The sequence below is a fragment of the Solanum stenotomum genome, chromosome 1, assembly GCF_019186545.1.
Source record: "Solanum stenotomum isolate F172 chromosome 1, ASM1918654v1, whole genome shotgun sequence".
Classification (NCBI taxonomy): Eukaryota; Viridiplantae; Streptophyta; class Magnoliopsida; order Solanales; family Solanaceae; genus Solanum; species Solanum stenotomum.
Window position 1 is genome coordinate 21,497,966 of NC_064282.1, and position 7,491 is coordinate 21,505,456.

Here is a 7,491-nt window from a genome sequence, read left to right on the forward strand (position 1 = left end):
TACACAAAGATGTATCTAAAAAATCTTTCCCTCTCCCCACCAAGACTTGTAATCTCCTTCAATTCTTCATCCTCTTCCTTTTTTTTTTTCATTCTAATTACAATCAAATCTCACTATAACAATATCATTTAAATTGTCTTTTGGTCTCTATAACAAAATAATGTTATAGAAAATATATAATATAACATAATATAAAAAAATCTATTTCAAATTTTTTTTTATCATTATTGATGTAGAGATGATTGTTTTAGGAAAATTTGATGATATAATTTAGTGCATGTAATAAACGAAGAAGAATAATAAAGTTGTAACATCTTGCAAATCGAACTAACTAGGAAGAAGTTAAGAATTTGGAAATAGTCATTTTTTTTAAAGAATTGAAATCTGGAAATTTGTTTAAGTTAGGAAAAATGAGTTTTTGGTCAACTTCAAACGGCCATAACTTCTAGCTCAGGATGATTTAGGAGCACTCCCAGATATGGTAGGAAAGCTCTTGAAATGATCTTTCCAACGCCACCGAGTTTGCGTGATTCCGAGTTTGTATGAGTGAGTTAGGCCCTTTGGAAGTTGGGCTGTTCGAATAAGGAAAATCTAAAATCGGATTTTTGAAGGGTAATTTAGTCTTTTCCTTACCTTATTATTATAATTCATTTTTAAGAGTTAATTGGGGTAAAAATCAGATTTTAGTCAGTTTAGAAAAAGTTGAGGTCATGCTAGGGCTTGGAGAAAAGAGAAAAGAGGAGAAAAGACAAGGAAGTTGAAGATTTGTCAAGAACGTTCAAGAATTGCCTGTGGATTTCGTTGGGGGTGATCCCTACAAGGTATGTGAGATCACATAGCGTTGGGTTAGTTCACCCACGCGCCAAACATGTTTAATTCAGCGTGTTTTCGTCCTAAAATGATTGAGAAACTGATGTTCTTGATAGTTCTTCTTGAATTGATTTCGTTCTTGAATATGAGTTGGGATTTAGGAGTTTCTTGATGATTAAGTGTTGTTTCCCTGAGTTGTTTGAGTTAAATTTTGTGTATATGATTTGGGTACATGAATCTAAAGTGAATTTGGGAAAAAGATTCGGAGTAGAACAACTTAGGGTCAGAAAACGCGATTCAAAAGTTCGTATGAATTTTGCCTGAATAGAGGCTGGCACGACGCACCCCCATAGCGCCAGGAAGGCTGGGGCAGCGCGCCAGCAGTGCACTAATAATGAGCCCCAGTAAAATAGGGCCAGGCGCAGTGCGCCAGGGACGCGCCCGAATCGACGTTTTTCACCAGTTTTTGTCGTTTAGCCCGTTTAAGTTATTCTAAAGTATCCTAACACTTTCCGTTGATTCTAATTACTCTAAATGACTTCTAAACATCTAGAAATCATCCATAAGCGTGAGATCATGAACCTTGAATCCATAATCCAATTCCAGGAAAGTTAAGATCAAAGTCAAAGAAGTTAACAGTCAAGTCTAGAAGTTAAGAAGCAAGTCAAAACAAAGTTTCTTAAAGTTTTCAAGAGTCTTTGGCAATGTTTTGAATTCATTTTAAAAACTCAAGTTTTCAAGTTAAGCAAAGAGTAAAGAGTTGAGTTCATTTCTTAAAAATCTATTAGAAGTATTCCCAAAGAAATTTATAATTGTTTTCACATATGATCAAGAAAAGGGAACATTGATTCCAAAAGAGCTTTTAAGCTAAGTTTTGAGTAATTATCTCAAACCAAAGAAAGTTGTTTTAAAAACATATGAGATAAGTATATTTTGGGAGTAGTATTGAGCACCGATATGGAAATGCGAGTTCATATTAACTTAAGTCTCCATAAACCATGTAGCCATCATGGGTATTAATGGGTCATACATTTTAGATGATCACATAAGTTAAGCTAGTGGATCCACTAAGTTAAGTAGTTCTATATGACGGCAAAGTATAAGACAGTCTGATAGCGTGATGGTAAAAATATTGTATCACCACTTAGGCTCATAGTGGTGGTTGTCGGTGTTAGGACCGAAAATAAGCAGGTGTAATGCGGAAGCTAGCAAAGCAAACCTCGAAAGACCACGAGTAAGAAGACAAACGAGAAACACATCAAAAGAGAGAGATTTAACGTGGTTCGATCAATTGATCTACGTCCACAAAGGAGATGAGCAATCCACTATAAATATGAGAGTACAAAATATAGAGAGAAACAACCTCAACCAATTCACTCGGAATACAAGGAAGTACACAAAATTCTCCTCCATAACCACGACTCTCAAAACCCTAGGACTACATTGTGAATGCTAATTAAGTTAGAATGAACAAACCTATATTTATAGAGTCCTAAAACCTTTCCTACAAGAAAAGGACTAGTCAAAATATTAAAACCTTTTCCTAAAAGAAAAACTTATTTATGGTAAGAAATCAGGGCAAATAACTCCAACAAATCTCCCCCTTGGCCTGAATTTCTGACAAAATAAATTTGTCCACCTTCTTCACATAATCTTTAGGTTCTTGCATCTCTTCTCCATAATCTCCTCCATCAAATCTACGTCTCGACACAGAGAACCTCTCTGAAACAGTTCTCCAACAAAATCTTCATTACTGTCAAAAAGGTTGCGACTAGAACTACACCCACCAAGATGAACACCCATCTCTAACATGGTTCCATCATTGAACCATGACTCTGATACCACTTGTTAGGACCGAAATAAGCAGGTGTAACGCAGAAACTAGCAAAGAAAACCTCGAAAGACCATGAGTAAGAAGACAAACGAGAAATATACCAAAAAAGACAGATTTAACGTGGTTCGGTCAATCGACCTACATCCACAAATGAGATGAGCAATCCACTATAAATATGAGAGTACAAAATATAGAGAGAAACAACCTCAAACAATTCACTCGAAATATAAGGAGGTACACAAAACTCTCTCCCATAACCGCAACTCTCAAAACCCTAGGACTACATTGTGAATGCTAATTAAGTTAGAAGGAACAAACCTATATTTATAAAGTCCTAAAACCTATCCTACAAGAAAAGGACTACTCAAAATATTAAAACCTTTTCCTAAAAGGAAAACTTATTTATGGTAAGAAATCAGGACAAATAAATCCCAACAAATCTCCCCCTTAGCCTGAATTTCTGACAAAGTAAATTTGTCCACCTTCTTCACATAATCTTTAGGATCTTGCATCTCTTCTCCATAATCTCCTCCATCAAATCTACGTCTCGACACAGAGAACCTTTCTGAAATAGTTTCTCCAACAAAATCTTCATTACTGTCAAAAAGGTTGCGGCTAGAACTACACCCGCCAAGATGAACACCCATCTCTAATATGGTTCCATCATTGTTAGTGATGGTAAAAATGTTGTATCACCACTTAGGCTCATAGTGGTGGTTGTCGGTTAGAGAAACTCCCACAGTAGTAATTGCATGGTTCTTCAAGAGGTTCTGCTTAGTATGAATGGGGGTATGGGACTTCATTCATGCATTGCACAAATAGACTTTGAGAGGAAGCATGGTATGTCTTTTATGATATTATGTTTTTGAGTTGACATCATGTTTTAAACAGTTTTCCTTTTTCTTTATATTGCACTTGTTTTAAATTGCTTTAGAATAAAATGAGTTCAGTTAAGTATTCATGAGTTGAGAAGAGCCAAGGTAAGTGTTTCTTTCAGAATCCTTCCAAGCCTATATCTGTTTTAGCATTCCAACTCGTATACTCGTACATTCAATGTACTGATGCCAGTTGGCCTGCATCGTATTATGATGCAGACGCAGGTAACTAGGATCGGCATCCAGCGCATCATTGATCCAGTGAGCAGTCTAGAGTCTGTTGGTGAGCCTCTTTGCATTCTGGAGGATCCCTTTTGTTTACTTTCAGTATTAGATAGTTCATTAGGATGTCATGGGCTTGTCCCGACATCCATCTCAGTTATTAGAGGCTTCATAGATAGACAACCAGTTGGTCATTTGTCTTTACTTTGTTATTGACTTATGTTCAGAGTTGAGTTGCCATTTTGGCTAAGTTAAATGTTTATTTTTAAAATATTATGAGTTCAGTTTGAGCAATTCAATTTATTTTTTTAAAGTACATTTATAGTGTTTGATCATTATAAATATGCATATAGTCTTCCGTTGAGTAAGTAAGTCAGGCCAAGAGTTCGCTTGGGGCCAGCAATGATCTTCGAGTGCCGGCCATGTCCAGGGTGTAGGCTCGGGACGTGACAAAAGTAGCCCAACCAAAATTTCCACGTGGGACAATGACACGGCGGCAACACTAGATGGGGCAAAGGCTGGGGCAGAGATTGAGGGCAATATTTGAGCCATGACTGAATTAATTGAGGCAGCAACCATGAGGGTGACACTAGCAATCTTCTTCATCTCCATATTTATTTATTTTTTAAAAAAATAAATAATAATTATCTTTTTGAAATTTGTGTTTGATTTTTTTTTTTTTTTTTTTGCTTTGGTGAATTAAATGTGGTTGAGAAGAGGGTTATAGATAATATGTCTGCGCATAATTTCAACCACATTTGAATATTTATGGCTAGAGTGATTTTAGGGTAATTGTTAGAAAATCATCTGTTTGATTTTAAGGGTTCTCAATTTTCTTCTTCTAGGATTTAGCATTTTCTTGTTGGTTTTTGGTTTGTCATGTTTTTTTTTTTGGAAAAATTACTAAAATACACGTCTTATGTTTTCCTTATTTCCAATATCCCTTTCTATTTCTAAAAACCTCTAAAATCCCTTATTTCTTAATGTATCTAAGCTACATATTAATGTATCCGAACCAGTATTTAATGTATCCGAGCTACATATTATGTATCCGATTTATTTTATAATGTATCCGAGCTAGTTTTTAATATGTCAGAGCTACATATTATGTATCCGAGCTAGTTTTTAATGTATCCGAGCTACATATTATGTATTTGGTTTATGTTATAATGTATCCGAGATACTCTTTAATGTATCCGAGCTACATATTATGTATTCGGTTTGTGTTACTTTTTAAGGGATTAATGTAATTACAAACTAAAGAGGGATAGATTGTAATTTCATATTAAAACTATGTGATTCCTAAAATTTACCCCTTTTTTTTTCAGGTCAAGAAATTGCTAATTTGAAAATATTTTGACTATTTTTTATGCTTATGCTAAAAGAGCGTTAGATTTAGAGGGTTGTATTATTTCTTGTTCTTTNGACACAAGCAATCTTCTTCATATCCATATTTATTTATTTTTTAAAAAAATAAATAATAATTATCTTTTCGAAATTTGTGTTTCTTTTTTTTTTTTGCTTTGGTGAATTAAATGTGGTTGAGAAGAGGGTTATATATAATATGTCTGCGTATAATTTCAACCACATTTGAATATTTATGACTAGAGTGATTTTAGGGTAATTGTTAGAAAATCATCTGTTTGATTTTAAGGGTTCTCAATTTTCTTTTTCTTTTTCCTCTTCTAGGATTTAGCATTTTCTTGTTGGTTTTGGTTTGTCATGTTTTTTTTTGTTGGAAAAATTACTAAAATACACGTCTTATATTTCCCTTATTTCCAATATCCCCTTCTATTTCTAAAAACCTCTAAAATCCCTTATTTCTTAATGTATCTGAGCTACATATTAATGTATCCGAACTAGTATTTAATGCATTCGAGCTACATATTATGTATCTGGTTTATTTTATAATGTATCCGAGCTAGTTTTTAATGTATCAAAGCTACATATTATGTATCCGAGCTAGTTTTTAATGTATCCGAGCTACATATTATGTATTCGGTTTATGTTATAATGTATCCGAGCTAGTTTTTAATGTATTCAAGCTACATATTATGTATTCGGTTTGTGTTACTTTTTAAGGGATTAATGTAATTACGATAGATTGTAATTTCATATTAAAACTATGTGATTCCTAAAATTTACCCCTTTTTTTTTCAGGTCAAGAAATTGCTAATTTGAAAATATTTTGACTATTTTTTATGCTTATGCTAAAAGAGCGTTAGATTTAGAGGGTTGTATTATTTCTTGTTCTTTTAAAATTTTCTTAAGTATTTTTTTTTTAGTTGTCTATGGTATTTAGAGTTGAAATTTCAGTTCATGGGTATAAAATTAACTCATATTTTAATGAGTTAGATCACTTGTATTGCAATTAGATAAATATAGATATCAATTTATTTTTAACTCATAGAAGTAATGGATAACATGTGAGTAATATATACAAACTCATTTTTGTAAATAGGAGAAAATCTATTCCTTAAAATTTGAGAGAGAACATTTACAAGATCAATATATCGGTAAAAGTTGAATGAGTGGAAAAATAAAGTGTATATAACAAATGGCAAAGTCCATGGCATTGCTTATAATTACGGCTTTATGCTATTTTACAGCTATAGCAAATTCACATCTTTTTGCTAGCTGGACAGAGCAACATGTCCGGCCTTAGCCTAGGAGGTGTCGTGAAGAACATATGGGACGGTATCGTTCCGCCGGCCGGAGTCTGGCCATCTTTAAACTTGATGCCAATCTTCAATGGATGGAGCCAACTGATCCTTTACATGAACGTTACATGTGGGATTGGTCCAGGTATGTAGGAACGGATTTAAACTGAACTCAAAGCTTCCGGCAATTTAACAATATGTTATAATATAATATTTTTATAAATATATCAAAATATATAAGTTTAGGACAATAATAATTCTTTTAGCTTTATTTAAATTTATTAAACTATTAAAAATAATAAATAATATACACTCACCCTATCCATATTATCATCTTGCTAGAATATAAAGATATAAGAAAATTTAATCATTAGATAAAAATAAAATATAGCTAAGAAAAGCACTATGATTATGATAATGCTAAACATAAAACTAAGAAATTTTAACTGCTTGAATATCAATTATATAATTTTTAATTTTTTTTTATATAATTATGTGATATTTTAGTACAATATAATTCTTACAGTTGAATGATACTGGCATAAATTTATTTTCAAATCAATTTCGAATAACACATTAAACAAATAAGGATATATAAAAAAGATAATCCTATAACGTTTAATTGTTATTGCAATAAAAAAAAATCTTGTTTGTCATAAATATGACATTAACATGAATATAATGGGGAGGTTATGGAAGTGAAAGGTTACAAGAATAATGGTTATAAAGGTGGAGGTTATGGAGGTTATGGTTATCTTCATAATGGAGTAACTTCTTGATGTAGTGGACATCCACAATATATTATTTTATAACACTCCCCCTTGGATGTCCATAGATAATATGCCTCGTTAAAACCTTACTAGGAAAAAACCCCGTGAGAAAAAATTCTAGTGAAGGAAAAAGAGTACACATATCTTTTAATACGCTTTGAATGTTGCCTCGTTAAAAACCTTACTAGGAAAATCCAATTGGGATAAAACCATGGTTAAGGACAAGAGTACAACGCGTATTTTGCTCCCCTTGATAAAAACTTTACTTGATATCTTGGAGACAATGCATTCAAATCTTATATCACAACTTCTCAAATATT

At 32.8% G+C, this 7,491-nt stretch overlaps 1 protein-coding gene across 2 annotated transcripts in view; it reads left to right on the forward strand.

The window, feature by feature from the left end:
- Positions 1-7,491, forward strand: part of LOC125843550 (uncharacterized) — a 51,911-nt gene that overhangs the window by 44,064 nt on the left and 356 nt on the right. The window lies entirely within an intron of this gene.